This window comes from Harmonia axyridis, chromosome 5 (genome assembly GCF_914767665.1).
Source record: "Harmonia axyridis chromosome 5, icHarAxyr1.1, whole genome shotgun sequence".
Lineage (NCBI taxonomy): Eukaryota > Metazoa > Arthropoda > Insecta > Coleoptera > Coccinellidae > Harmonia > Harmonia axyridis.
The window spans coordinates 24,664,943-24,690,240 of record NC_059505.1 but is presented as its reverse complement, the minus strand read 5'-3'; the positions used below and the strand labels follow the sequence as shown (position 1 = coordinate 24,690,240).

The 25,298-nt window shown below is 35.0% G+C and overlaps 1 protein-coding gene across 1 annotated transcript in view; it reads right to left on the bottom strand.

Moving 5' to 3' along the window:
• The window catches only part of LOC123681202 (metabotropic glutamate receptor 2-like), a 393,937-nt gene that overhangs the window by 250,313 nt on the left and 118,326 nt on the right, over positions 1–25,298 (bottom strand). The gene's annotated exons all lie outside the window — the stretch shown is intronic.

Sequence of the window (25,298 nt, the reverse complement as noted above, 5' to 3'; positions counted from 1 at the left end):
ATAATTTCTGCATGGATCTAATTCAAGAATTTATATTGTTTTTCATATCACATAGAGGTAATAATGTTTTATACCTCAATGATGTTATTTGTTTTTTTACCGAAATAAATTCATCCTGGAGCATAAGATCGACTTACTTTCAAGATGGTCATAATAATTGAGCGAGTTGAAAGAAACAGGATCTTCAATTGTGGATATTTATATTGAATACTTCTAGTTCATTTTCAATGCCAAAATTAAGTAGTAGAGTTGGCTAGAATGTGAACATTGTAGAACAAATTTGATTACAAGTGTAGTCTAACTTGTGTCGACAAACTCATCCATTTTCCGTTGAATACAGAGCCATTTCATTTCTATGTTTTCATACTGATGCCTTCAGAAATATTGATCAAGATCAATATTGAGATAGTTGGAACAAATCAAATGCTTTTTATTATAAAGGAATTGCTTTCTATCAGAATGCACAGTGATTTATTTTGTATCCACACAATTTTTTTGGAAATTGTACTAAAATTTCTTGAAAATATGTAGGTACGGAACTTCAATATTTTGTTGGGTTTCTTCAAATCTTTGATGGTTTTCATTTCATGGTCACAGTCACATATCAATAAACAATATAAGTGAAAACTGAACCCATACATAGATTTTGGAATTATTTGTCATTCTAGTGTTCTGTGTTTAAATTTGGCATCACTCGAAATTTGATGTTCAGACTTCGAACTATCACAGATGAATATCATTTATTTGAGAATGTTGAGGGACCAGGAGTGTACCTCCAAAGGGTTATCATATTGTCCCTCTCCCTTTGTTGGACCGCCACCTTGTATTGGTCTTTTCCAAGCCCACAAAATGTCTCAGGATCAACAGGTGTCCACCTTGATGCACTTTTCACTAGTTCATCGGCTTTTTTGTTTCCTTCAATAGCGCAATGTCCCATTATCCATATCTATGTAATACCCATGGTGCATATTTTACTAGTGCCCCACATTCAGTACTAGTCTGAATTTAAAATTGTCTGAAATTAAATCGATAACTTCTTAAACGCAATTTTTCTTTTCTGAAATAGAGTTTGCTGTTGCTGAATCAGAATTTCAATTCCGTTTTTCCGAATTTAAGTTTTCTATTCTGAAATCCAATTTTTCTTTTCCTAATTATTTCTTATTGTGAAATACATGTTCTCTTTTCTGAAATTGAACGTTGATTGAACTGAACGGCAATTGGAAAAGGTGTAGATTGATTTTATTCTTCAGCTTGACTGGCCGCCAAACAAGGGGCCAGGTGAAAACTCTCGTAGGAATGAGCTATAAACTTGAAATCTTCAGGGTAGGTTTAGGGTCTGAACATTTCGGTTAATTTCGTTAATGGGTGAAACCGTTTCATGGATTCGAATGTGAAATCAATTGAAGAATAATGAAAGTGAATTCATGGAACTTTCATGAGATTGATATTGCGTAGGATTGAAAAAAATTAATTTATTCAGTTTTTCTGATCAGACCACGGAATATCTTACCGAGAACAGATTGATTCATTAGAATTTTATCAGTTAATTTTGAAGAGGGTCAAACAAATGTCAAAATGTAAAGACATAATTTTCGTGGATTATCCAGAATTATGATCGAAAGAGACAAAATACGAATGTAGAATTTTTTTTCATGGCCCAATATCGATATACCGGATGTTTCACGAATGAGGCTTTCAGTACACATGTGAAACCTTCTGAGGATTCCGAATCGGTGTTCGAAATATGTAGTATATTCTTCTAAGAGATACGATGTATTTCATCGAAAACTATATCGAAAATCTTATTCAACAATCCTATTGGTAATACTGTCACACTCCGCAACAATAAATACAAATTTGTGCATGTGGAACAATACAGTTATTCACAACTTTATGGATCTCCAGGAGAACGTGAAATAATGACCAATATTCAATTCTAGTGGAATATCGATAGCGCAGGTCTGATCACGGGTCTGATGGACACTCTATACATTAAATAATTAAAAACGACATTTTCCCCAAAAATTACATTAAGAAAAAACTATTGGTAAAAGTGCCACACCTCGTCAATATTTCCTGTAAAGTTCGATATTGGGTATATTTTCATCAATAAAAGACATGACCTGTCAATCTTCGAACGAAGCGTTAGTCCTTTTTCAGTGATACTTGAATTTTTCTCTGAAATAAGTCTTAAGGAATCTTATTTCAGAAAAATATTTGAGGGTTTCACTTCAAATTAACTGAATGAATGATAACACAAATGGCAGCAAAGTAAAAGACGCTATGGAAAGCAAAATGCAATCATATATTGAAAAAGAAACAATTGAAGAGAAATGTATAATGGAATTAAGGAATACAAATGTTCGTGACAACATGTAATGAACTAATAACAAAAATCGATAAATAAATAATAAAGGAATACTAAAATACAAAATTAGTTATCGAAAATTCTTCTGAGTACTTTTATCTCTTTTTATTAAATGTCCTTCAGCTTTCGATCGATTTTGTACCCCCTCACATGTAGGTACTTTGAATTCAATGAGTTGCATCTCTTCTGTTATAAACGATATTCTTCGAGGGGGCCCATAAGGAATAATATAAGCATGCAAGATCGAGGATCATGAAGGCCCGTTATGAAATCCTTTTTCACAAAATCGATGGTTGGAATAAACTCTATCGAAATCTGCTACAATTTCTGGCGTACAATATGCTGGAGCTGGATCATGTTGGAAGTACATTCCTCTCGGATTATTGCTTCTATCATTCAAAAGCACTGGCGAATACGATGTTATATTGTGAATACGTCACCCCATGCGACTGATGTGGAACTATGTATGGTCAAATAGAGCGATTATTGTAAATCTTGCGCCAAATATTGACACAGCAAACGAAGTTGAGGATTGCGTTTCCTGATCAATACAGGATTTACTTCAGACCGAGTATGAGTATTTCGAAGAATCCGAATGTCATTTTTTTTAGGAATATCGTTTCCTCAGAGAAAATTGTTCTATTAAGAGCTGACCGATTCCGCAAAATCCACTTGCAAAATGGCCTAGCTCCAAGGTTTGAAATTAATGCCACTTTTTAGGGTGCAAACCTCGCTAGATCGGACTAACAGGCAAAGTGGAAAGTCCCCGGTCTACCATAGTAAATAGTATATTGTGCAACAAGTGGGGAAAGTCCAACTTTTCTCGCGAGTGTGGAAGTTTGTGGCACGAGCCTGAAAGGCGAGTGCCGCAAACACACGAGCGGGAAAAGGACTTTCTCCACATGTTGCATACTATACTTTTCCTACAACTGCACAAATTTCAATAATTCAAGTCATTACTTGAATTAATTGACAATATTTGCTAATTTATTGCGTTTCCATAGAAACGACTCAAAAGCCCAATTTCATTGGTCTACCAAGCGAGGTGTTGGAAAAGTGCCGTGGGGAATAATATTTCCCACAGTATGAGCAATACATAGTTTTGAAATTGAGTAAGCTATGAAGAAAACGCTACTTTCCATAGCAGTTGTAGGAAAACACATTTTTTTTACAAAATTCGATTTTATTATTCAACATAGTTGCCTTCGAGGGCAATACATCGATTATAGCGATCTTCCAACATTTCGATACCATTTTTGAAGTACGATTTGTATTTCGCTTCAAATTAGGCCTCGGTTTCGGCGATTACTTCTTCATTGGGGCTAAATTTCTTTACAGCGAGCATTCTTTTGAGGTCTGAACACAGAAAAAAGTCGCTGGGGTCCAGATCTGGCGAATAGGGTGAATGAAGAAGCAATTCAAAGCCCAATTCATACAATGTTGCCATTGTTATCATTGACTTGTGACACAGCGAATTGTCTTGATGAAACAGCACCTTTTTTTTTCAAATGGGGGCGTTTTTTGACGATTTCATTCTTTGAACGATCAACTAACGCTATATAATAATCGCTGTTGATAGTCTGGCCCTTTTGAAGGTGATCAATGAATATTATACCTTGCCCATCCCAGAATACTGATGCCATAACCTTATCAGCTGACTGTTGTATTTTTTCTCGCTTTGGATTCGGTTCATCGTTTGCAGTCCGCTCAGCTGACTGTCGATTGGACTGCGGAGTGAAATGATGGATCCATGTTTCATCCATTGTCACATATCGACGCAAAAATTCAGGAATATTGCACTTGAACAGCTTCAAACACTGCTCAGAAACATTAACACGTTGTTTCTTTTGATAGATTGTGAGTTCGCGCAGCACCCATTCTGCACATAGCTTTCTCATGTTCAAATATTGGTGAATGATATGATGTACACGTTCAGATGATGTCTTCACAATGTCTGCTATCTGTATCAACTTCACTTTACTGTCATTCAAAATCATTTTGTGAACTATTTTGATTTTTTCGTCGGTTTAAACTTTGCATACCAATCAATGATGGTTGATTTTCCTGGTGCAGACACCGGAAACTTTTCATCAAGCTAAGATTTTGCTTCAACTGTATTTTTCCCCCTTCAAAAAGCAATATTTTATCAGCACACGGAATTATTTTTTTCGGCAAAAGTCCAGGAAGTGCTCACTTCCCGGACGCTTTCTCTCTGAGGAAGTAGCATTCCCCGGCCTAGTCCGGAAAGTATGAACTTCCCGCACTAGGCCGGAAAAGAATCACGTCGTTTGTGTCATTGTGAATATGAAAATCTTGGTAGGTATATTTTTAATAAATGCAGTTGATCATTACCATAGCAACCGAGAAAACGGCTGAAATTAGTTGTCAACAATTTGTATGTTTTTTGATCGCAATCGTAAAAAAATATCTAAAGCAGCAGCAATAGTGTTATTCTACACGGTTGCCGAAAAAATATTGTACGCAACATGCCCGAAAATGGGTTTTTTGGACTCACAGACGAGCGTAAGGGAGTACTGGAATTTTGTCTATTAGTCCAAAAAAACCCTATTTTCCGGACTTGTTACGTAAATTACTATTTTTCCATCTTTATTCAAATAACAAAAGGAGATACACCCATAACGCAATATCTGACAAACTGATGGTCGGACTGCTGTCAAATTCTGACACGTATCGTTTGATTTGGTACTAACTTAAAATCATATGGATTTAATACTAGCATCGCATTCTGTGCATCAGACCGGGGACTAATATGTGACAATTCCAAAACTGATCCAACACTAGGTGTTCCTAGCACAGCATTTAAGCATTTATTCAGTCCTATTCTGTAACTTCAAATCGAATAAAGATGGTATGGATCGAACAGAAATGCACCAGAATCGTTTCAAATTGGGGTTTTGTAACTCAACTGGAATAGCTATGGACATTAATCACGAATTACATTAGGGGATAGAAGAAGAATTGAATACAGAATACCAAACGACACGAAAGAAGTGAAACATTCCGATCACTCAGATTAAGATCTGATTTATCCGTTTCTATTCGAGGGCTGATTATCAGATTTCTCTTCTCCTTGAAGTTGCTCCTTTCCATTTACTCACCGAGCGAAAGTTGTCGGTTTCACGAAGTGACGATTAACATTTTTGAATGATAGATTAGGAAAACAATGATTTGTTTATACTCTCTGGTGATCCCATACAGTTTTACGACAATTGCATTTACAGAGTGGTTATACGTCATGATTATTATTATACAAGGTGTCCAAAAAGGGTATCGGGTATTTGTTTTGTCGCTGCATTTAAGAATGAGTGACGGGGGGGATTGTGAAGAGGATCGTGATGTCCGCAATTTTTTGGAGTTTCAGTGACGATGGAGCAGTACCCAGGAACGCATCGCGTTTTTTGCGTACGAGAGTATTATCGCAACGGTTATTCAATAGTAGCTTCTCAATGTTTATATCGTGAGGAATATCGTACACGCCATGCACCAAGTGATGACTCCATTAGAAAATGGATCCGACTGTTCGAAAATACAGGTGCGACGATAAAATTTCAAGAATTTGAACGCCCTCGTTCTGTCCTCTTCCAAGAAACGGTCCTTATTTTCATGAAAATCGACGAGGCCAACCACACAATGTAAATATGTAGTGACCTTTATTGCGATATGCTGCGAAACTTTTTGGGTTCAGAGTTACTGGAATTTCAAGGTTATAATTCAAAAACGTGGTTTCAACAAGATGGGGCCACTCGCCATACAACAAATCAAGCAATGGTGCCTGTAAAAGAATTATTCCCATTGCGCGTAGGGGTAACATCAACGGGCCTCCCAGAAGCCCCTACCTTAGTCCACTTGACTATTTTGCATGGGGGTACATTAAAAGTAAGGTGTATGAGAATAATCCAATGAATTTGACCCAATTAAAGCAAAATATAAGGTCAGAAATGGCAGCAATATCGAGAGTTATGTTTCAGCGTGTGATCGCCAATTTTCGTTCCCGATTAGAAGAGTGCCAGCAGCGTAACGGTCACCATTTGGATAACATAATCTTTTTCAAATAATTTTCCACTTCATGCTGTAATAATTAACAATAATTTTTATTTTATTTTGTAACTAGTTTTTGTTTTATCGAAGTTACAAATACCCGATACCCTTTTTGGACACCTTGTACAATGATTATATATTCGCTTTTTCTATTATTGAAAATTTGTGACAAATAAAATCAACCACCCGATTCTTATCATTATGTGAATTAATGGACATAGAATACATTCAGTTATAATATCACAAGAGCATAGACAATTTTCGATTATACACCGATTCACGAGAAGTAGTCCACGAAACATCACGAGAGCGCAGCTCGAGTAGTGTTTCGCGAACTACGTCGAGTAAAGAGGTTCGTATAATCGAAATATTATTTATTTTTTATTTTTATTATATATTATATTATATAAAGAATAATTTCAATAACCATTACCAAAGCACTGCATTTTGATAATTCAATGACATTTCACTGAGCTTGACTTTTATTTTTTGGCGAACGTCCAAAAATATTGTTAAAGAAATATGGCAGGAGGCGAAACGCCAAAATGATTATACTACGTCGTCAAGTAGTATCTCTTTTATCAATTCGCAGTAACTAAGGGATATTTACGGATTTTATTGGTTCATCAGAACATGAGTTATATATTAGATAGTTATTTGGGCTGTTTCCATCATCTGTGCGGTTGCCCAAATAACTATCTAACATATAGTCCATCATCAATATCAAGACAACAATTATGAGTTATATAATCAGTGATATGAATCATTTCATAGGTATCCATTCAAATATACAGAGTGGTTTCAGGTTATAGGGAACAGGTGACATATCAACTAAGCATTTTTGAACTACACATAATATAAATCCATAAGAACGACTTGTTATCATGTTTTTGGTGGCATTTGAAGATGAATTCAAATTGAAATATATTTCTTATCGTAAGATCCTAAGGCACTTGAAGAAACACAGTCAACAAAAATATCCAGAAACAATTCAAGCATTTTGTTGAAAACTTAGAAGAACAATGAGTCAATTGAATAATATAACACATTTCATTGGAGTGGAATTTAGCTCTTCATATTAGATGAAAGCACTTCTTCATAAAGGTCATAGGAGCACTTTTGCAATCAAACGACTTTTTGTATACCATAAAACTCATAGAACTTTCATAAAAGAATTTCAGAAATGATGAATAATATAGGGGATATGATTAAATAAAAAAAAAAGATTTGATTCCACAACAAAGTTCAAAGCGATGATTCCTTATGGAAGAATTCTATATTCATTCATTAATACTAAAATAATAATAAGTGATGAGGATGACGTTATTTAATACTCGTAATACACAAACAATAACATTAAAATTTTCCTGATGATGAGATAAGATGTTTATTAGCAAAATAAAATCCCCTTAAAAATCAGGAGATCATATGAATTATAATAATAATACTAGGGGTATCGGGTAGAAAATCCTTAGGGATTCTACTTTCAGGAGAGTAGAATTGACTTCTGTCCACCGGAGATTCCTGGTGCTTGCTAATCCGGAAAACTGAAACCTGACGAAGGGTCCCTGTCCAGGGTAATGGACCAAGCTGTGTGGAAGGCAGCTCAAGAATTCTTCCCTCGTAGCTCTGCGGATCGTGAAAAGCGATCAACTGCCGTTTCCTCCACAACACGGAGAAATCCATGAATGATGGTGAATTTAAGGAATACAAATATTGAGCCTCCGCCTGAGGTTCGTCAGGGTGTGCCTAGAGCAGGCGCTGGACATGACAGCATGCTAAATGTCGGTGGCAGAGTGCTTAGGAGACGGGTTTGTGTTGAACAAAATGCTACGTCTTCCCAATTTCTACATTTTCGGAGAAGAATAACACGAGTTTCTCCGACTGCTGAAGGTGCTGCGCAGGATCCCCAAACCACCCAAGCAAGCATACCAAGAAGACGCATAAATTGGACAAGTAATATAAATGAAACGATCATGCGCATGTACTATGAAGTAACAAAAATGGAAAAGGATAAAATAGACTATCGCTAAAGGTTGTTTGCAGAATTCTACAGATACTCTCCCGAACTCAAAGTTTCTGAGCAAAGAGTAGCCGACCAATACAGGATCATATTGACAAATGAACTCGTACCCGATGATAGGCTGGACACCAAAAGTAATGGAAACCAACTGAGGCTACAGAATGAGAATCTCACTAACAACGAAGATACATTCGAAGAAAACCACCATTGTGATGAAAACCAGCACAACATAAACACACAAATGAACCCTGAGGAAAAAAACAACGCAGATGGGAAACCAATAAGAGATACTCAACGACGGAATATATATTCTGCATCCGTCAAAAATCCAGAAGAAGACCAAAGAGAACTACTGAAGCGATTATCTGCCACAATGAATAGATGCGTCATGAATTTTGGGGCACATATCCATTGAGACGACGATTTTGCCAAGATTGAGGACATCCAAGAAACTATCTCTTTTGTGGTCATGATCAACAAGAAGTATATACCCAAGTTTCTCCCTGACTACCAAATTCTCGAATCATTGCACCTTATCATCTACTGTGCTGCTTTTTCAATAGCAACTGTGCTAGGTGTGAAGCCAAAACCTAAAAGTCAATGCCATGAAAAAACAACAAAATAAACCACATTGGCAAAAAAGGCTAGAAGACAAAGTTCATTGTACCCGACAAGATATTGGGAGGCTCACCAAATTTTCGCCGTCTAAAAAACTAAAATCTAAAAATGATTAATACAATAATGGATCGACACCAGCAACACACAGCGTATAATCCAAACAACGAAAATGCTCAATAGATTTTAGACACACTCAAACAAAAACTTAGAGTCTACTCCGAAAGACTGAGAAGAAACAATGAGAACTATAGAAGAAAACAGGATGGTATGATTATCGAAAACGAAAAAAAATCTATTGAAACGATTATATGTCAGCAACATCAGAAAGTTGTCCAAGCGTCGAGGATGTGGAGAGTTTTTGGACAGATCAACTGGCTGCACCGACCCCTCAGAACTCTCAGGCCAATTGGATAAGAAGTGAAGGGAAATTTTGTGAGACAATATAACATAAGCCGCATAACTCAGTTTCTATAGATTTATAGAAGAATTCCATGAAATATTGAAGAACCCACACAATTGCAATTCACCAGTCCTATATGAAATCCACTACGATTGGTAAAAGAAATTTTGGTGTATACACGCCACACGGCAGGCTAGTTGAAACCATAATCAGTATTTTTAATGATTCAATAGTAGGTAATGCCCAAATTTTCAACAACAGGGACCACTTACCTCCTACCGAAGGATCTGCATAACACAGCGGATCCATCAAAATACAGACCAATTAAATGCCTACCGCCCTACCAACAATGTACAAAATCATCACATCATGTTTAGCATCTTCTGTCTACAAACATTCCGAGACGAATAATATAATGATATCACAGCAGGGAGGATATTCCTAGTATGCACTAGGATCGAAGGAACTGCAGATAATAGATTCCATCAGATGCAATCAAGCCTTCAAAAAACACAAAAATCTTTTTATGATATCTTTCGACTACAAGAAGGCCTTCGACTCTATTTCACATAGCTGGCTGACTAAAATTTTGGAAATATATAAAATCTTCTTTTTCTTCTTCTTCCTCTTTTATTTAGGTCGTAACCTGTTTTTCTTCACAGTTTCTCTATCGAGGTGGATACCCAGCTCTCCAGCCACCTTTTTCTCGATTCAATTAAAATAAACTCTCTGAAGTATGCAATGTGCAACTGGAGAACGAATATTGAACTTTCTACGGCGAATATAACTACTGAACAGAATCCAATTAGGAAGGAAATTTTCCAGGGATATTCAATGAGTTGCCTTAAAAGCCACAAATCCAGTGGGCCAGAGGGCGTCTACGCGGAAATGCTGAAAAATGGAACAAAAAAGCTATTCGATCACTGCCTCAATGTGTGTTCTTTACCAGAACAGTGGAAAATAGCCTTTATTTCATCCATCTATAAAAAAGTAAATAAAAAGAACTGCAATCACTACCGTGGCATTTCCGTAACTAGTACATTAAGCCGATTATACGAAAGGATCTTACGTGATTTGATAGAAAAGAATTTCGAAGAAATAGAAGAGGATGAACAGAGTGCATTTCGTGCAGGAAGGTCATGCAGAGATAATGTATTCTATCTGAAACAGGTTATTGAGAAAAGGGCAGCTAGAAACATGGAAACGCAAATAACGTTCATGGACCTTCAAAAAGCGTATGATACCATTCCAATTTCAAAAATGTGGAAAGTACTAGCAGTCTAAAATGAAACATACATACATACAAGTATTAAAAGAACTCTATAAAGACTCAGAATCTGGTAACCTATAGGTTACCAAGGCGTTTCCAGTAACGAAAGGCTTAAGACTGGGATGTTGCATTTTACCAACCCTCTTCAAAATATACATATCCAAAGCTTTGAATAGATGGAAGAAAAAAGTTCAAAAGATGGGAATAGAGTTCAAGAATGGATACGTTTACACGCTCCAATTTGCCGATGACCAGGTCGTTTTAGCTAATGATAGAGAAGACATGGAGTACATGATACGAAAACTAGTGGAAGAATACCATCATTGGGGAATGTCAGTCAACATCAATAAAACTCAATATCTGTATGTGAGAGGCGAAGGTACAAGCTTGGATCTTGAGGACGGACGGAAGATATCCCACTGTCAGGAATACGTATATTTTGTAACGTTCGCCGAGACCGGAACAGATACGAAAGAGATCGATAAACGTATTTTTCAGGCAAAGAAGATCATTGGTTGCCTTAATGGGATATTTTGGAGCAAAGAAATAGGAAAAAAAACAGAATTTAGAATATATGACACAATGGTAAAGAGCACCTTATTACACGGGACAGAAACATGGCAAATCACGAAAAGTATAGGTAGAGAGTAGAAGAGGTCGAAAAGGATGCGATAAGGAGATCTTTAAGTATTTCAAGGAAAGATCATATGATGTTCTAAAAATGCGTATTAGTCTTAAAGGCAGCATAACAGATGAAATAGAATCAAAACAACTTATATGGTATGGACATATACAACGCATGCCTGAAACAATATTGCCTAGAGAAATTCTAGAATGGCAACCCGCTGCAAGGAGGAAAAGAGGACGATACAAATACAAATGGCAGAAGACAGTGAATAAGTCCATGAGTGAAAGACACTTGAACATCGAAGATTGTAGAGCCAGAGAGAAGTGGCGATTAGGCGACAGACAACGTCGAAAGACGTTCTAAACCGACTGATATATAGATTCAATGAGGGCTTCACGCTGAATCCCATTTTTTAACAACTGAATGCTACTGGTTTCAATGTATCAATGTCAAAGGCAATAGTAATACTATTACACTCAATAATTTGCTGTACATGAATGACCTAAAACTAATAACAGGCAACAAAAACCATTTGTAAATTATGGTCAAACTGGTAGAACATTGCTCGAGAGACGTGGAGTTGAAATTCGGACATGACAAGAGTCGTACTATTAGCGTAGTGCGAGGAAGAATTCAAGTTGAACCGATCGCTCTATCCAATGGACAAGGGATAGAAACAGTGAAATCGGACAATATTTTCAGTTACCTAGAAATGAAACAAAACCGACGAATAAACCATCAAAGAATGAAGGAAACATTACAACTGAGTTCATTAGGAGAACCAAAAAAATCTAAAAATCAAACCTCAACAGCAAGAACATGACGAGAGCCATCAATATATATGCATGTTCAATTCTAACATACTCTTTCGGTATCATTCCATGAATTTAAACAGATATAGAAAACCTGCAACGCAAAATGAGAACCTTGATGACAAAAGCACACAAACACGATCCGACAAGAAGCATTGATAGGATGACACTGCCGAAGAATAAAGGAGGCAGAGGTTTGCTAGACATAAGGGAACTTGCCCATGTGCCAATGGAGAGCCTACGAACATACCTCAAAGACAAATCAGGTACGACAGAGGTCTATAAAATACCTTGTGAAGCTGACGAATCAACACCTTCACAACTACACAAGAAGCAATTGTCATACATCCACCAGACAATACTAAAAAAAACTGCAAAGATGGAGAGAAAAGCCCCTACATGGGTGTCCGTGAAGTTAGCACCCACTTTTTCGAAAATGAAGAATTTTTTTTTTGCGTTCGTTAGTAACTCGTTAGTAACTATTTGTAACACAGAAATTTTCGTTTGTACCTCAACGATACTGGTAGAAAACATCGCATTCCGCAAGGGTGCCAACTTCACGGGCACCCACTCTTTGATTTTTCTCGGAAAAAAATATTCAGTTAGGAAGTCCATCGTTAGTAACTATTTGTAACACAAAAATTTTCGTTTGTAACCTAACCTATAATGGAAAAATTACACCCCCAAAATGCGAAGTTGGCACCCACTTTTTCGAAAATGATGATTTTTACTTTTGCATTCGTTAGTAACTCGTTAGTAACTATTTGTACACAAAAATTTTCGTTTGTACCTCAAGAAAACTGGTAGAAAAAAATTGTTATCCACAAGAGTTTCAACTTCACGGACACCCACTTTTAGATTTTTCTCGGAAAAAAATATTCAGTTAAGAAGTCCATCGTTAGTAACTATTTATAACATAAAAATTTTCGTTTGTAACCTAACCTATGATGGAAATATGTCACCCCCAAAATGCGAAGTTAGCACCCACTTTTTCGAAAATGATGAATTTTTTTTTTGCATTCGTTAGTAACTCGTTAGTAACTATTTGTAACACAAAAATTTTCGTTTGTAACCTAACCTATGGTGAAAAAATGACACCCTCAAAATGCGAAGTTAGCACCCACTTTTTCGAAAATGATGAATTTTTTTTTGCATTCGTTAGTAACTCGTTAGTAACTATTTGTAACACCAAAATTTCCGTTTGTACCTCAAGAAAACTGGTAGAAAAAAATTGTTATCCACAAGAGTTCCAACTTCACGGACACCCACTTTTAGATTTTTCTCGGAAAAAAATATTCAGTTAAGAAGTCCATAGTTAGTAACTATTTATAACACAAAAATTTTCGTTTGTAACCTAACCTATGATGGAAAAATGACACCCCCAAAATGCGAAGTTAGCACTCACTTTTTCGAAAATGATGATTTTTTTTTGCATTCGTTAGTAAATCGTTAGTACATGTTTGTAACACCAAAATTTTCATTTGTAACCTAACCTATGAGAGAATCGCTCCAAGAGAGGTGCACTTTTGAGTTTCCGATATTGTATACTGAATAATGAAATAGATGAATTTCCCTATACGTGATAAATCTGTCACTGTTTTTTGTGAGGTAGATTTCATTAATGCAGTAGTCTCAAATGTATTATAAAATTATTTATTGAAATGAACTTCAGCATAGTTAATTCAAAATTTCATTTAAATACTATACAGTAGTAAGTGGATGTTAAGCTCTAATGTTTTTTCTACAATCTTTACTTTTTTGGCCATATCATCGTACAATTCTAGAGCTCCATCATTTCTTCGACAGATGGAAATGTAGTGTCCTAGACTTTGTCTGGTAAGAGACTTCTGGTAAGCAACCAAACCTCTTAATATCAACTGTTGTCCACCGCATTTCAAAGTCACAGGGAGTTTTTCAATATTAATATTTTCAGCTTCACTAGTGTCTATAAACAAATGAGTGCTGAATATAGTTTCCACTATCACCTTATTTGAACACATCTGGCATTTGAACTGTCCTTGCAGCGATCTCAGAAACGTAGACTCAAAGTTTTCATTGCTATAATCCGTGATTTGAATGGTTTTGTAAATCCTTGAAATCCTCTTTTCGTAAGAGCACTTCATGCATTTATGTATTTCTGTAAGACTATTCAATCCCTGTCCAGTTTTCTGCAGAGCAGATATTACATTATCTTGACAGTCTACTCTTAAAATTTTTCTATTGATCGCTAGTTTTTGTTGTTTGTAGATTTCATTAAGAAAAACAGCTCTTTCTTTACGAAACTGACTGCCTGCCCCTTTGGTAGCTACTGTACTGAGTAGGTTGAATATTTTCACATCTTCCTTATTCTCATTGATTTTTTGTTGAAAACCAATACTATCACAATAAGCTGATAAAATACATTGCAAAATTGTATCAAATGGACAAGTATTTCCTAGAAGAATGGAGACCCCATCAGATACTTTTGTTGTTGTCGTCTTATTGACAATATTCCCGTTTTTTATAAGTGGAAGCTCCATCCTTCTATGGTCTTCGAGAACTAAAATTTCTGGACAAGGCGCAGCGTAAAATGATGATCTTGTTTTTTTCTTTTTTGGGTTCCCTAGTCCTTTCCAGTTTTCTACGATAAGAGCTTCTTCTACGTCTTCCTCATCTATCTCAGCACCTTGGCATGAATCAGCAGATAATGCATAACTATCATCCTCATTAGGAGGGCTTTCAGCAGTAATACTTACAATATTAGTCTCGTATACATTTTTCTCAGCATCAGTGTTTTTGTTGTACAATTCAGCAGTTTGGGTATCGGAGTGTTCAGCAGATGGTCTTTCAGATCTCTCATTTGCCAATACTATCATAGACTCAATTTCTTTTATATGTCTGAGAACAAATTTATCCGCATTCAACGGTAAACAACCGTGAAAGGTTCGATTTTTCAGGTCATTAAAATAACTTTCTACTGGCGCTGAACTAGCAGTAGCTTCACATACGCCGAAATGATGGGTTAATATGGCTGACCACAAGGTATATGTCTTTAGGAGCTTTCTGAAAGAATTAGAGAATTCTAAAGAGTAATGGAAATTCTCCCGAACACTTGAAGACTCAGGCTCAATAACATTATCGATGAAAGACTCTTTTGCTCCATTGAAGATGTCCCGAATCCATGTTTCGACAAGAATATTTTTTTCCGAGAAAAATCTAAAAGTGGGTGTCCGTGAAGTTGGAACTCTTGTGGATAACAATTTTTTTCTACCAGTTTTCTTGAGGTACAAACGGAAATTTTGGTGTTACAAATAGTTACTAACGAGTTACTAACGAATGCAAAAAAAAATTCATCATTTTCGAAAAAGTGGGTGCTAACTTCGCATTTTGAGGGTGTCATTTTTTCACCATAGGTTAGGTTACAAACGAAAATTTTTGTGTTACAAATAGTTACTAACGAGTTACTAACGAATGCAAAAAAAAAATTCATCATTTTCGAAAAAGTGGGTGCTAACTTCGCATTTTGGGGGTGACATATTTCCATCATAGGTTAGGTTACAAACGAAAATTTTTATGTTATAAATAGTTACTAACGATGGACTTCTTAACTGAATATTTTTTTCCGAGAAAAATCTAAAAGTGGGTGTCCGTGAAGTTGAAACTCTTGTGGATAACAATTTTTTTCTACCAGTTTTCTTGAGGTACAAACGAAAATTTTTGTGTACAAATAGTTACTAACGAGTTACTAACGAATGCAAAAGTAAAAATCATCATTTTCGAAAAAGTGGGTGCCAACTTCGCATTTTGGGGGTGTAATTTTTCCATTATAGGTTAGGTTACAAACGAAAATTTTTGTGTTACAAATAGTTACTAACGATGGACTTCCTAACTGAATATTTTTTTCCGAGAAAAATCAAAGAGTGGGTGCCCGTGAAGTTGGCACCCTTGCGGAATGCGATGTTTTCTACCAGTACCGTTGAGGTACAAACGAAAATTTTTGTGTTACAAATAGTTACTAACGAGTTACTAACGAACGCAAAAAAAAAATTCTTCATTTTCGAAAAAGTGGGTGCTAACTTCACGGACACCCTACATGGGCGACATTTCAACGAGGTGAACCAGGATCATCTCCACATTGAAGCGTCGATCTATTGGCTCAAATCAGGTGCAATGTATCCAGAAAAGAGAGGTTTCTTTTCGCCATCCAAGATCAAGTGATCCCAACCAGAAATTACTGCAAGCATACCTATCATAAAATATCGGACTAATTTAATTCTGACGATCGATGCCAATATGGGTATCCAACAAATGAGACAATATCAACATATCACGGAAGGATGTCAAATGTTTGAAGGAAATTAATATAGACAGACACGATGCAGTAGGAAAGATACTACACCAAGAACTGGCAACTAAATTAGAACTAATTCATTCTGAAAAAGTGCCACAATACAAGTGCCAACCGAAAACCATCCTGGAAAAGGAACGGTATAAACTGTATTGCCATCGTACAGTTTTGAATAAAACTGTCCCTCACAAGAGACCAGATATACTACTTGTCTATGAACATCAAAAGACAGCAATTCTCATTACGTAGCAATACCAAATAACAACGATAGTGTCAAAAGGAGGTCGAAAAAATTTCAAAATATAGGGACCTATGTGACCTATATAAAAAATTTTTCAATTATCATCTCAACAACAGGAATAATACCCAAAAATCTCGAGAGAAATATCAAGCAACTAGGGCGACAGACAGGCTCAAGGATCGCGTGTAAGAGGACCAGAAGTTCGACAAGAATCAGGGGGACCACAAGGACCGGACACCGAATTCTATCCTACTGACATTTTAAATATCTGGGATTGGGTGGGGGTTCCACTTAGGGGAGAATGAAAGCCGACAGCGAGAGGGATTATTTTTCATTAATTATTTTACCAGAAACATTGAAAATAAGGAGATGCAACTTCACTTTACAAAGCTACAAAGGTTACAGGTTCACTGGTCAACAATTCAGTTGATTCAGGTGGGTATTTGCCGGCTAAACTAAAAAGTGGAGATTGAAGTGGATACCTATGAGAGATGTTCTATGGACGCCAGGTGGATTAAAATTTACAACCAATACCCTATAAGACTACCTTCAACATTATCAACCTACCAAATAATGTTGGATTAAAAAAAGGTCGAAACTCTTAACTGTTTATTCTCCCCGAAGCACCACACAATACAACATCTGTACACCTCTAATAATAAGATAATTTTACGAGCAAAACAATACTCCATACTAGTATGCTGGTAGGTACATGTAATCAATAATTCAATAATGTAATAAATAACTCAAGTACAAAAAAATACACATGTAATAGTGACCGCATGTAATCAACCAATATTTGGTCTAAAGAGGTGAGTTGAACAACTAGGAAGCAAAAACATAGTAGCAGCATCGCGTTAGCTCAGGCGCATGCGCAGATAGTTGTCTACTAAGGCAAGACGCGCACAGAAGTGATGTGTTGAATAAGAGGTGAGTGTAATGACAAAGCAATTTAGAAGTGGTTTAATGCGCCCTAAGATAACACGTGGCACGTGCATCACTTTACCAGTTGTGAAAATGGCTTCCTTTGTTCCTTGTTTTTGTAATATTGATAATAGTTGTAAATTAGAAGTATTGCTTTCAATTTGTAGATGAGTCATGAAAAAAACATTTCATGGAAAAATATAGAAAGTACCAATAAAAAATACGTAAACAAAAAAAGGTTTTCAAAATTCCCGCTGAAACACTCCATTCTGTCGAGGAATAATATCCTCCGAAAATTAGCAAAATCTTCATGGGGTGTTGATGCCAACACTCTTCGTACAGCAGCTTTGGCCTTGGTTTTTTCTGCTGCTGAATACTGTTGTTCTGTTTGGTTTAATAGTGCTCATGTTTATAAAATTGATGCACAGCTTGATGTTTCTATGAGAATTATTAGTGGGACTATTAGATCTACTCCTTTAGTTTGGTTACCGGTGCTATCACATATAGTTCCGCCTCATATTCGTAGACAGGTTGCAGTCAAGAAATCTTGGGATAAATTTCATTTCTATCCGAACTCATTTCCAATTTTATCCTATTTCCCAGATTCTAGAACTGCTAGATTGAAATCACGCAAACCTTTATGGACTAACACCTTCCTTGAATCCAATGAAAGCGACAAGGAAATTTGGCGTTCGGGATGGACTTCTTCTAACGTTTTCAACAAAAGTCTTATTGTTGATCCCTCAGAAAAAGTTCTAGGTTTCAATCTTCCTAGGATAATTTGGTGTATTTTGAATAGACTTAGAACTGGTCATGGTCGTTGTAATAGTACCCTCTTCAAATGGCGTTCTATTGATAGCCCACTATGTGAGTGTGGTGTAGAAGAGACCATTGACCACTTGGTGAATGATTGTCCGATTTATAAATTTCATGATGGTTTCCAAGCTATCCATTCAGTTTCAGATTCTTTTTTAGAATGGGTAGTTAACTTCAAATCGATATAATGAAAACTAATATTTAGTACTCCTTTCTGCTTCTTTTTTTTTTGTTTTAGGATCCAATTGGAAATTATAGAGTCGTCAACCGAAAAGAGAGGATAAAGAAAATTTTGTTTTGGTTGAAGAGGAAGTCCTTCAATATAAATTATGTCAGCTTATTCTGTAAACGTTTACACAAACCAGTCACTACACCGATACGGGGAGACAGAGTTTTTGCTGAGGTTTTTATCTGTTCTCTTGTATCATACGTTGAAATGTATGATGCCCCGTTACATTTCCTCTGCTAATACTGAGATTCATCGACACATATGCTTGATTGTTTGAAATTAATATTTTGTATTGCTCTTTCTCAAAAGAATATATATATATATATATTATGGTGACGTCCTGCATAAAAGAGTCACCGTCATAGACAAACTAACTAGTTTATCTATGGTCACCACGTGCTAACGTTCTGTCAAACGTAACTGATATCAGCTGATATTGACAGTCAAGTCAGTTCGATTATATCATCTGATGTTCTAAATCATAGATAAACTAGTTCTAGATAAGATTAGTTTGTCTATGTTCTGAACGTTTCAGTGCTATGACGTCAAATTGCCCTGATTGGCGTTCAGTCACGTGCTAGTCGATAAGCATTAACACAATTTAAATCAATTTTATTAAATTGAATTCGAGAAATAAGATAAATTTTATCATAAGACGCAACATCCCTATTCGCGTGGTTCATTATCATTTTATCGTTTTTTTATTTACTTTGATTTAAATTATTTATACGCATGCGTTACTCAATTTTTTATTTGGTCCGCACACATGGTAATAGTTTGTTTATTTCTTAGAAGTTACGTGTAACGTGCTAATCATAGCGGGTTTCTTAGGCTGCATAAATGCATACAAAAACACTATTTCCCTATACAAATTTTAAGGAAGACTGAAATTTTCCCTCCAAACGATTTCAGAACCCTATTTATTCTCGGAAATAATTCAGCGAAATTATGCTCTATGAAATTATGCAAATTGTTTCATTTCATGAAGTGGAAAAAGCAGCCCATTATAAATTAAATAAGTCTCAATATATACTCATGCAAATCTGGAACATCGTTCACTAGTTCATTTCTTTCATGGTAGAATAACGAGAATGAATTGTATATTTACCTATGTAATTGGAATGTTGAACGCTATGTTAAAAAGATTTCACTCTTTTTTTCTTGAGTACATATTATACAGATACCTATCTATTATAGGATAAATTAAGTTTTTTTTTAGAGGATATTTGATGAAAAAATTAATTGAACAGATCCTACATATATTTTGATCTCGAAGAGGAGGATCTTGAAGGGAAGATTTTCGGTTAAGTAGTTAGATTTCGAATCGGATTGAATCGTGGCATCAGTTGGTGTTTCCCAGCAGTAAATATTTGGATCAATTTCATTTACAATTTTCATGAATAGCATTTGCTCTCCCAAATACTACTTAATATTGATGAATGCAAGTTTTTCCGTCGAATTTACTCTAGTGAGTATTGCAGAGATCTCCAGGGTGATATAGATTATCTGAATCGTTGGTATAATCAAAACTTGCTTTCTCTCAACATGAAGAATTGTACCCATGTCTCGCATTAGAATGCGACACTACAATTTTCATATAAGGTAGATCACCACGTCCCCAATAGGGTTGTTACATATAGATACTATCTGTATCTAATTTTAATTTCATATCAGAAGGTGTATTCGGTATAAACTTTTTCATTGATAAGTTATTTTCAGCTCATGCCTGCCTTCATTTCATTTAGGTACTTCATTTTGCATTATATTTTTAAATATTGAGCGTATTATTTTTAGGTTTCATTCTTTATATACTAACTTTTCCATTTTGTAATCAGCTTCGATTATCACATGGTGAAATTATTGAGCAAATAGAAATGAATGAATAATATAAGTTCCTCTTCAATTACAGTTATTGTAAATGAAATTTCATCTTCTTATTAACTTCAGGGAAAGAATAATAATAATAATTATATCTTGGCTTGTTCAAGCCTGGCGCCCAAAAAATCAAAATATAGTCAAATCGTCAATATTTGCAGTCAACCCCAACTCCACCAGTCAATCTGAGCTCACAACATGCTAAAGTGTTCCCCCTTATCAAGGGAGGTTGGCATCCAACGGGGGCCTTGATGAATTTGACTTCTGTCTTTGCCTTTTCATTTCTCTTACCTATCGTTGCTAACTTTTGCCTAATTGTTTATATTTGAAACAATATAAATCATTATTACCTCTTACTTATATGATCTTTATTATTAACTTTTACATATATTATATATTACTATTATCGTATATTCCTTTAAAGGTTTTATTGAAAATGAACGAATTAACTTATGAAATCAAAATTAGGGGCATCGAACCAACCGGTGACGTAGATGCTGAGAGGAAGATATTGAGAGGTCTTTTGAACCAGGAAAGTGCAAATCGCAGTTTACATTGTGATATTTCTAATTCCTATTCCCATTCCCAAGATGTTATCGAAATGAGAGAAACACTTGAGGATTTTAGAATAGAATAGAATAGAATAGAGTTTATTCAAATATTACATTGATTGTTTAAACTCTAGGAAAAACTGTGAGTTATTTATAATAGCTGTTTACAGTTGTTTAAAATAAATTTCTCTCTAACTAAAACAAATTTATAAAATACTAAAATAAAAATCTTGTTCTGTCCCAGCTTCCTCTCCTCGTCACGCCGTTGTATATATTTCGTCTTCATCGGGTTCACAGTCACGTTCGGGAATATCTGTCACAATCGGGATATTTTCATTTTTCTTAATTCATATTTAATTTTTTTTATTATTATAGTTATTCTTTATGTTGAATTTATTATTCTATGTATCATGGATCTATCTTCTGAAGTCACCCAGTTCTTTATTTCCTTCTTGAATTTCTTTATGTTTCTTAGTTCTCTTATTTCCGTAGGCACGTTTGGGTACAATCTAGAAGCTAGGTATGTGCAACTTCTCTGTCCTCTTCTTTTTTCTGCCCTCTGTCTTTTATAGTTGACGTTTCTTTTTCTGGTCAGGTAGTTGTGTTCTTTGATGACTAATTTTATCTTCTTCTGTTTGATATTTATTATAATTTTATTGGCATAGATTTGCCTTATATCCAATGCTTTTGATAATTCGTAGATCTGTCTACTAGGGAATGTGAACTTCTTTCCATATATTATTTTTAAAATATGTTTTTGCAAGACATCTATGCTTCTTTTATGACAATCCAAGACACCTCCCCATCCTATGATTCCATATGAGAGCTGTGATTGTACTAGTGCATCATAAAGTATTTGGAGATGTCTTGTGGATTGGATATCTTTTCGTATTAATCTGAATATGTATGCAATTCCTCTTAGCTTTCTAGTCGAATAATGCATATGTTGATCCCACTTCAAATGTTGGTCTATATAAACACCCAGATATTTCGTTGCATTAGTATTCACTATTTCCAATCTATCATCGACTCGAAGGATGCTCAAATTTGGAAGTCCAACTTTTTTAGCTGAAAAGGTTAGATATTGGGTCTTCTGTTGGTTTAAGGTGAGTTTACTTTGTTCGAACCATTTCTTTAGCATCCTCAAATCTTTTATTGCTTTCTGTTTCAGATTTTCCCAAGATGTATCTTCGTACACTACAATCATATCGTCGGCAAAACTTATAATTTCTCCAGCAGATTTTTGTTGAAATATATCATTTAGATAAATCAGGAAAAAGAGAGGCCCGAGTACTGTTCCTTGCGGAACCCCATATTTAGGTATCTTTGTTCTACTAAATTTCCCTTTTATTTTTGTAATCTGTTTTCTGCCTGAAATAAAACTGCGGAATAAGGTGTTTATTTTTCCTGTAAAGCCATGATTTGAGAGTTTTTCTAATAATTTTTGATGGTTAACAGTATCGTAAAGCCTTCGCCAGATCTTTCACAACAGCTAGATTTGGAGTATTTTTATCTATGTTTTCATATAATCTTTGAGTCACTAATTTTATAGCACCTTCTGTTGAAATGCCCTGGTGAAACCCAAATTGACCGTTGGAAAGTATATTGTACTCATTCATAAAAGCAACCATTCGAACTTTAATTAACTTTTCAAATATTTTAGCTACATTGGATATAAGAGTAACTGGTCTGTAATTGTTAACTTGTGTTTTATCTCCGCCTTTGTGTAATGGTTTTATTATCCCTATTTTCAAAATGTCAGGAAAACACGCTTTATCAAAACAATTGTAAACCAAATAGGCGATAGGTTCTGATATCTCATGTTTCACTTGTTTCAAAACTTCCGAGCGAATTCCATCATGTCCAGTAGATTTTCTGGATTTGAGGCTACTTATAACTTTTTCTATTTCTTCTGAATCTGTGGGAAATAAAAAAAAAGATTCTTGCAAATGAATTTTTTCTTCTTTGAATTCTGCTGGTTCCGTTATTTCGTTGGCGTATCTCTCTCTAATACCGCTAAAATAGTCATTAAATATATCGCTTATTTCTTGTTCATCTTCAACTACCCTATTTTCTTTTGTCCTTATGCATGTAATTTGTGTTTCCTTTTTCGAGGAATTTTGCACGTACCTCCACAAGGCTATAGTTTCGTTCTGGTTATCCTCGACACATTTCTCGAAATATTCCTGCTTAGCTCTCAATATTGTTTTACGTAATTGTTTTCTCATTTCCGAATATTTTTTTTTAAGCTCTCCATTATTAGGATTCTTTTTGAGTTTGGCATACATATTTTGTTTTTCATTTATTGTTTTTTATATTTTCGGCGTAATCCTATCTTTTTTAATCTTCTCTTTATCTTCAATTTCATATAAATTCTGCCAATCTTCCCGACTTAGTGCATTCTTCAATTTAAGGTAATTTGTGTATTTTTTTTCGTTCTTTAATATAATATTTTTCCTTTTCATTTTCAGATCTACACTCAACAATATTGGATAATGATCCGTTATCAAATTATGAAGAACAATACCTTTGATGTCCGATTCTCCCTGTTGAAAATCCTTCACGAAAAAATGATCAAGACACGATTCACTTTCAGGTCGTGTATATTTATTTATATACGATGTGAAGCCAAAGAAGTTCAATATATTTTTGTACTCTTCTACTCTATGTTCATTCTCCAATAAATCAATATTTATATCTCCTGTGATAATGTGTTTTTTACAATGTTTTTTATATTCAACTATGTAGTGGCAAAGAGGACAGGGGAAATAAAAATCCTTAATGAGATGCCGACGTTTCGACCTTTATTTCTGGTCTCTTTCAAGGCTGGAAACAGAACGACATTGAAAATATGGGGCGTAACATATAACATAAGGATTTTTATTTCCTCTGTCCTCTTTTCCACTACATAGTTGAATATTTAAAAAGTCAGGACACGAATACCAGTGATGAATGTTTTTTATCTTCTAAGTGAAGCGCTAATTTTTCATTGAAATCAGTGATTACATATTTGGGTGACTTATATATTGCAGTTAATCTAATTCTTTCTTTGTTGTTCTGAATATTCGAATCTATAGCTATTATTTCCCCCAGTTGTATGTTCTCATGTTCAAAATTTATATTTTCCCTCACATAAACGATTGTACCATCATTTCCATTGTATCTACCTTCATTATAGACATGCCGGTATCCATTTAATTTAAATAGATTTATGTCATCTACCACTAATGTTTCCGTCAGTATGATGATATCGAATGATATAGTTATCCCTTCTAGGTATACTTGAAACTCTTCAAAATTCATTTGAATACTTCTTATATTCATCTGTAGTATATTAAACATTTCATTAATGTTCAATTTATTTACTTCATCAACTTTCTCGACGACGATAGTATTATAGTCGTCATTTCGATATTGCCTTATGAAAGGGTCCATTTTGATATCACAAATTCATCCGAATTTCAAAATTCAATTAGTCGTCCCAAAAAAAAAAATGAAGTACAACAATTATATCAATTTTTTTTAATTTTTTTCTTATTTCAATGTTTTTTATTTCAGTTTCTTGTTATTAAATATTTTTTTTGCTCAAGTTTTTTATTTGTTTTTTTTTATTTGATTTTTTTATAATTATTATATGTTTTATTTCGTAATATTTACTCACTTTTTTGGTCTGGCTAGTTTTTTCTCTCTGATGTGGACTTGTGTCTAAGAGTCATCCCCACAATCTTTTCTGGTTGAGACCTATTTTTCTTGAAAAATCCTTTTTCATGTGTGGGTGGGTAATCGAGGGGTATTGTGGAATTTCCTAGCTTCATTAATTTCTTCTTTTGATGTTATTTCTCTTGGTACTTCTTTCAACGTTGAAGTTGTCGGAATCTTTTCTCTCACATAATCACTTTCCGAATTTATACTCAGTGTATTTGGAGCACTCCACTTTTGTTTCGTTCGAGTCCGAATCTCTCTAATTCCTCCAAAGTGTATGCTTCTTCCCCAATTATTAGTTTATTTCCTTTTAAAAATGATCTCTCTGCATATTTTGTTCTAGCCTCTCGTAAAAAAGTCTTTAGCTTCTGTAGGTCCTGTCGTTGCCTCAGAGTTAGATAATTCGCAATAGCCACTCCTGTACCCTTAAGTTTTTTAATCCTTTCAAAAATTAT